This window comes from Lynx canadensis, chromosome F2 (genome assembly GCF_007474595.2).
Source record: "Lynx canadensis isolate LIC74 chromosome F2, mLynCan4.pri.v2, whole genome shotgun sequence".
Lineage (NCBI taxonomy): Eukaryota > Metazoa > Chordata > Mammalia > Carnivora > Felidae > Lynx > Lynx canadensis.
The window spans coordinates 1,678,925-1,684,924 of NC_044320.2; positions in this window are offsets into that span (position 1 = coordinate 1,678,925).

A 6,000-nucleotide genomic window follows, 5' to 3' on the forward strand; every position below is an offset into this window, starting at 1 on the left:
GACGGCAGCCTGGAGCTCGGCCAGGGAGAGGAAGGAAGGGACAGAGGCCGGGTCCTGTCCGGCAAGGGTGGGAGAAGCCCGCTGGCCCCACCCGGCCTTCCCAATCAAGCTCCGCAGTCCACAGTGGCCTGCAGCGAACAGACAGGTGGCCCGAAGCCAGGAGGGGGCACGGTGCCCGCAGACGTTAGAGGGGTCATCTCCCACCTCAGAGCCCCCCCCAGCCCCTCTGTACGGCGTCCCCCCGACCCTAGGGGTGGCTCCAGAGGTTGCTGCCACCCTTCCCAACCCCCCCCCCCCGGCCCCTGTCCCGGACATGGAGCTTAAGACCAAGAACGTAGATCAGGGCTGTGGGTTGTGAACCAGACGTGCCGGCCAGGTGTCCTGACCCACCTTGGGGTCGGTCACCGCCATGAGCAGAGTGACACCCCCATCGGCTAAGGAGGCCGAGGCTCAGAGGGCATCTGGGGTTGCTCAGTCCACCTGCACAGTGACAGATGGGCAACGACAGTAATAAGGGGGCCGCTGGCTCCCCGGCAGGGTCCCCGGGGCCCCACCCCACACCGCCAGCCATCCCAAGTCTTCGTGAGACGCTCAGCGTGCGGCGTGGGTCCCCTTCTCCCACGTGATCTTTGCCGACCATCTTTCCAGAGAGATTACAGAACAGTGGACCCCCAACCCCAGGATGGCGGGTGGGGCTGGCCACATAATTGGTGGGGGCCACAGCCAGATGGAAATAAGGGACTTTTGCTCAAAGTTAGTAGGAGCTGCAAGACAGCTACGGCAGAGCACGGCCTGGGGCCGAGAGACAGGTGCCGTCGAGGCACCCCTGTGCGGCAGCCCCTCGCAGCTGGGGACACAAGTTCACGTCTGGGAGCCCAGGAGGCTTTGGCCCGGCAGACACTGGGCCCCCGAAGGCCAAGGATCAGCACGGCCCACGCCTGGCACCCCACAGGCCTGCAGCAGACGGGGAGGGGCCCACGCCCACGAAGCGGGAACGGGGGAAGGCGCCGGCGTGGGGCAGCAGTGGGGCCTACAGCCGAGCAGGGTGGCCAGGCCGGCGGCTGGGGGACATCCAGGTCAGGACCCCCGGAGAGAGGCCTCACCTGGACAAGGTGTGCCCGGGCGGAGGTGACAGCTGTGAAGGGCAGGGGCCCAGGCCCCAGCCGCGAGGAAGGAGAGGGAGTAGCTCGCAGACAGACGCAGAAGGGGACCCCAAGCCACTGCCCCGTTTCCGGCAGGGGGGTGGCGCCGGGCAGGGGTCCCTCCAGGGCGGCCCCTCTGTGGCGCGGAGCCTGCCTGCGTGGGGAAGCTCCTCGCTGCGTCACGCTGAGCTATTCTCAGCCCGTCTCCTTCTATGGCTCCGGAAGTGTGCTTGGAGGCCGGCGCTCTGTGCTGGGGAGAGATCTAAATGGAGACGCAGGGAACGGCAGGAAAGTTGGCCACCACCCCCTCCCTGGCCGTCCTGAACCCCCAGCTCCGGGGGCGTCTGGCCAGGGCCAGCTGGCAGCACACCCCCCATCCTGGCTGGGCCGGCCACGCTCGGGACTCCTGCCGCGTGATCCGGTCTGAGTCCCCTGGGCGTCCACGGGGGCGGCGCGGGAGGCACAGCCTGGCTGGGGGCCCAGTAGGGCAGAGAGGAGGGGGCGGCCGCGGGCTCCAACCCCCACAGCTGGGCCCCCAGCCGCTCCTGCCGAGTCCCCACAGGGCTTCCACCCCGAACTGCCAGGACACCGGGCCCCTGGCTCTCCCCATCCCTGAGACCCTCCTAACAGCCCTCAAACAGGCCCTGCCCACCCATAGCTTGGCTCTCCAGCACCTGCCCCTGCTCGGCCTAACGTCCCCCCTGCGGGCCACAGACTCGGGTCGGCGGCCTTGGTCCCCACCTTCACCCACGGCCCGTCTAGTCCCGCTCCCCTCCAGCTCTGCCCCTGGAGAGGGACAGAACCCAGCAGGGCCCCCTGCTCCCCCCTGCCCTGCCGGCGCACCCGTACCCGGCCCACCCCTGCTCACCCTCCGGCTCTCCCCACCCTTCAGGGCGCCTCTGGGCTGCTGGTCCCAAAACATCTGGGGTGCTGGGGAACTTGACCGGAGTCTCCTCAGGGTGGGACCCAGGTGGGTCTCGTCCACCCATGTGCCCAGAGCAAGCTGAGAGCCTGATGCAGTCAGCGAGCAAGAACATGGCTTCGTTGGACAGAAGACCAGGAAGGCGCAGTCGCACACACGTACACACTTACACGCCGCACACAAATGTGCACATGCGCGCACACACACACACACATTCAACTGACACACCTCGAGGACCACATTGTGCTCGGGGGCTCTGAGGCGGGCATGAACAAGGCGGGGCAAGGTCACAAAAGACTCCGTTAACACAGCGCTAAGAGGCCGGGAAGACTTCCTGGAGGCGGTGACAGTGGGCTCAGAAGTAGACAACAGGTAAAACCATGACGAGTTTTTATGCTTAGGTTTTAAAACCCGAGAGGCCTCTGTCATTTGAACCGGGGGTGATGTGCACTCGGCTGGATGGGGTGGAGGGGACAGACTGGCCACAGGTCCAGCCTCCTCCCTGCCACCCACCATTGCCGTCAGCCTCCGAGCCGCCCAAGCCGAGAACCTCGGCCACTGTTTAGTACAGTCTGCCTGTTGTGTCACAAGGACACCGCTGGGGCCAGAGGGGTTGAGTGATGCGCAGGAAGCCACACGGCGCCCCCAGGAGAAGTGGTGCGAGGAGGCAGGTGGCCCGTGGAATCTCAGACCCAGCCAGAGGCACCTGCCGGGCCGAGGGGACATTTTAGATCCAGACACCGCGTGGGTGGCCCCACGGTGGGAAGCGTGCATGGAGCGTGTCCCGGGCCCAGCTCCCTGTCCGGGGCTCCCGCCCCGCACACCTGCCTCCTGGAGTGGGGACGCCGAGGACCCCCCACCCTCGATGCCACAATGGCCTCCCTCCTGTCCTGTCGTGGGTCACAGTGGGGCGCCAGCCGGACTCCCTGGAGGCCATGGGCTGCTCCTTGAAGGGCAGAGTCATGACCTACTGGTGCCTGCAGTTCGCACGGGCCACACGCAGCCCGTGTCCTCCGGGGCCTATGGGGGTCGTGACGACACCCCATTTTAGGGGCAATCTGCACCTCCTGTGCCCCACCTTGCTTGGCGCCTCCCTTGTCGGGCTCAGGAACTGTTCTGAATGGATTACTGACTCGCCCCATGGCTGGAAGGGCAAAGGTTCTTTGCAGGGGAGAGTACTGATGCCAGGAAGGGGCAGGGCCGGGAGGACTTCAGAGGACTTACCCGCGGTTGCACAGGGCGCAGACTGAGCTCGCAGACGCCTCCAGGAGCCTGCAGCCTGTCCTCGCACGCCCTCACCACGGTGCCCTGGCTCTGCCTCCCTCGCTGTGGAGCTTGGACAAGTCCCTGGCCCTCTCTGGGCCTCGTCTTCCCCGTTCTGGAGGGCGGTGGTGAGGCGGGCCTCGGGCTCTGGGGCCTGACCTCCCGGCCCGGAGGGGATGCCTGCAGGACCCGAGGTGCGGCTGGCTGAGGCACCTCGGTGCCAGCATCTTGGAAAAATACAAAACTTTCCTTGGAGGCTGGATGGGGAGGGAGGCGCGAGGCAGGAGGCAGGAAGGAGGGAGGGGGGAGAGGGTCTGGTGTGTGGGGGCCCAGAACGAACAGGCTGCCTGTTCCAGGGACAGGACGCAGCACACACACCCTGCCAAACCGCAGGGAAGAGGAAGTTTGGAAGGGGAGGATCGGAAGGAAAATGTTCCCTGGGCTCTGAGTGCTCGCTCACATACCTCTGCCTCCCGTGGGCAACCCCCCCCCCCAAGCCAGCCCTCAGCCCCCCAGCTCGGGTCTCTCAACAGGACGCGTGCCTGCACCGCGGGGTCTCCTGACACCCCTGCCCCCAGCTGCCCTGGCCTCCCGGGGTCTCTCGGAGGCTGCTCTGGCTGTGGCAGGTGCATCGGGCGGGTGTGCCTGAGGGACCCCCCCACTCTCATTAGCAGGTCCCCCCACCTCTTGAAACCTCCGTGAAAACAGGGCAAGAAAGTCTTGAGAAGTGAAACGGAGCCCTTGTCTCTTCCGCTATCCTGGCGCCCCCAGCTCTCTGCCCCTCCACCCACCACCCTTTCTTCCTCTTTGACCTTGGCCCAATCTCACCTCTAACACGTTGTGTCGCCCCCCCCCCCCCCGGCCTCTGCCTCTCCAGGCCTCCTCTGTGCCCCTGCTCCCTGCGCCCCGCTCCAGGGCAACAGGCCCCCAGGGGAGGGCCGCTGGGTAGGGGCAGGGCAGGGCCCAGGTGTTGGGCTCAGACCCCAGGCCTTTCTTCCAGCTGCTTCCCCCCCATGCCGCCCCACATCATTGGGGCCTGTGCAGCCGCCCCAGTGCTGCCTCCGGAAGCAAGGAAGCTGCGAGGAGGAGCGCCCCCTCCTGAGGAGATGATGGAGGCGCTGGGCCGCCAGAGGGCCCGGGGGACCCAGGATGGGCCTCGCCCTTCCCTCCAGGCTCCACCGGCTGTGGCTGTGGCGGCAAGTGCAATGAGGCCTCGCGAGCCAGGAGGGACCACAGGCCAAGGCTGGGCGGGAAGGGCCAGGGGACCCCAGGCAGCCCAGCCCCCCCTTTCTCCTGCACAAGGACGGGGCCACAGAGCTGGCGGCTGGAGTGAGAGCGGGCGCAGGAGTGTCCCAAAGGAGCCTGTGCTCATAGCCTGGGTGCTAAGTGGTGTTAAGGGCTGTGGCCCCAGGAGATCAGCTGGGAAAGCCTGAGGCCTGTGAGTCCCCGGGGCACAGGCAGCCTGGCGCCTCGATGAGGATTACCCGCCAGGCCAGCACAGCGGGGGCAGGGGACCTGCACTCAGGGCTCCCCAGGGGAGAGGACTGGGTCACAGAGCAGCCAGAGGAAGGCAGGTCCAGCGGAGGCCACAGGCTCTGCTTGGGGTGCAGTGGGGATGTGGCTCCCCGAGGCCGTGACTTTGGGAGGGAGACCTCACCTTGAAATAGGCATCTTAGCATCACAGGCCAGCACCCGGGGTCTGGGAGCCTCGAGCCCCGGTGGAAGACCGGACCCCAGAGGGGACCGAATGGGGGGCGGGGTGGGGGGTGTTGCTGCCTGGATCCAGTGTCGGGCAGACCCCCCTGCCCCACGGAGCCCTCCTTCTAAAGTAGGTTCAAGGAGCAGCTGGCCACCTTGGGTCCGGCGGTGGGGGTGGGGTTCCCCAGGCCCTCCCTCCCTCCCTGTGCAGCTTACCCCTCCCCCCTCCCTCTCCCCAACCTGCAGCCCCAAGCGGTCCTGCTCCGGGTGAGGCCCAGGGCTGGAGGCCCTCACTCTGTGCCTTCACCCCTGCCTGAGGGGGAGAGGGGCACCGCGGAGCAGGGCAGGGCAGACCCCCCATCCCACCCCCCTCGCGGCAGCGGGGAGCCAGCAGCGAAGAATGGAGCCCAGGGCCCCAGTGCGGGGGTTTGCTGAGGGCTTCTGGGGCGATAATTGGGCGGCGATTAAGTGTTCCGAGCAGAGGCTGTCGCCTGTCACCTGTGCTGGCCAGCACTGCGCAGCCTCCCTGCAGGTCCCTGGCCGTCTCCGCGTGACCCGCCAGCACCCCCTTCCCTGGACTGTGCCTCCTCACGCCCACGGCAGGCCGGTGTGACCGCGGCGGAGGGGGCACCGAGAGACCCCCCCCCCACAGAGGTGGTGCTCGCCCAGCCCCTGGCCCCGCACCCTCTGGGCCCTGGCTGAGCTCCCCTCTCCCGGGAGCCCTGCTGCTGTGTTGTGGGGTGCAGCCGGGGCTGGAGGTCACTGTGGGGCTGAGACCCAGAGAGCCGTGCCTGGCCGGGGCCACCCAGCTGGTCGGGAGACCTGGGCCCGAGTGTCACAGGGGCCACACGCGGTCTTTGTGGGCCGCTGGCCATTCAGGTGCTGGCTCTCTGGCACTCCCACGGGCACACGCGGCGTGCGCACACACACGTGTGAGTGTGGCCTCTGCCCAGCTGGCTCATCAGGTGTCCCCCT